Consider the following 1526-nt stretch of genomic DNA (forward strand, 5'->3'; position numbering starts at 1 on the left):
GACTAAAACACTTTGGATTTTGGATAAAAAAATAATGCTCTTTATTAGAGAAACAGGAACTTAATTTTTATAGTCCAATGTTTAAATAAAAATGATAAATGTATTTTATGATAGTTGGTGAAACATTTTAAATCTCTTCTAAAAAAACATTGTCTTCATTTTATTTGTTATGTTTTGTGTATGGAAAAAATGCTGACCATCACAGTCTCCACATAGGTGTTAGTAGCAAAAGTAGTCAGAGAAATAAATAGTAGTGCATTATAGTTCTGTAGTGCTACTACAAGAGTAATGGTACAACTGGATAGCTTTACTAAACAGAAATTTATTCTTTGACAGTTTAGGCAGCTAGAATTCCAAATTCAGAGTGATAGCTCTAGGAGAAGGGTAGACTAGAAGTCCAAGTTTAGAGTGCTGGCTCTAGAAACTGGGTGGAGGCCCCTTGACCTGGGGATTCAGCCTTGCTTTCCAAGCCTGCCAGAGAAGTGGAGGGTTCTTCTGACTTTTGCAGGTGGCTGGCTGCTGAGGCTGAGAAATCCAAGATCCGAAGGTAAAATGGTAGATTGTTGGTTCACAAGGTACAAAAGCAATAATCCCAATATCAGTAGGCAACACAGCTGACCATGGGTTCAAGTCCAGGAACTGGAGATGATGATAAACCAAATGTACGATCCTTTCCATTTATACTGAAATCAGGCCACATCTGAAACACAGCTCCCCTTGAACTGATTAACTGCTTACAGCAGATTTCACCATGGAGGTAATTATACCACATCCAATCTCATCACCAGGAATAACTACATCCAGCTGCCAAGAAACTCAGACTAATGGCCCAGCCAAATTGACACACAATCTTAACTACCACAGTCCATTATTTTCCAACTTGGCACTTGTACACATCTCCTTCTTTGGATGGTCCAATTCTCCTAGTCCATATGAGTGGCAACCTTATCCTCTTGGCCTGGCAAGCCTCCTTCTTAAAGCCAGTGACTTGTGGTATTTTCTGTTATAATGGCACTAGAAAACTAGGCATGCATTCAAGAAACAAATACTAAAGCTCTTTTAAAATATTGAATAACTGATGGAGAAGAGATGCTATTTTTAAAAAATTAAGATAATAAAAAAGTTACCTTTTGTGGTAAGAGAAAAATCCCTAGAAAAAGTATTTATGTTTCTTCTTTTTTTTTCCTCTTTTTTGTTTCATTTAGAGAAAACTAAATGATAGAAGTAGTCATGTTTCCAATGATTATCTCCTTAGAGGAAAAAACACTTAAAATACGATTTTACAGTAAATTAATGTTATAGATTAGAGTTATACATAAAGCAGGATAATATTCAAAGTTTCAGGAATTTATCCTTATTTTAAGAATGTCCATAAGGATTTTGAAATAGAAATTCAGAAACAAGGGGACACTGTGTTGGGAAAGGAAAAGGGGTTTGCATTTCCAATATACAATAAAGATGTGTCTTATTTACATTAGACATTTGGTTATATACTAATCTTTACATTTATATCACCAGTAGGATTA

This window comes from Orycteropus afer, unplaced genomic scaffold (assembly GCF_000298275.1).
Source record: "Orycteropus afer afer isolate SDZICR_OR568_19922 unplaced genomic scaffold, OryAfe1.0 scaffold00105, whole genome shotgun sequence".
NCBI lineage: Eukaryota > Metazoa > Chordata > Mammalia > Tubulidentata > Orycteropodidae > Orycteropus > Orycteropus afer.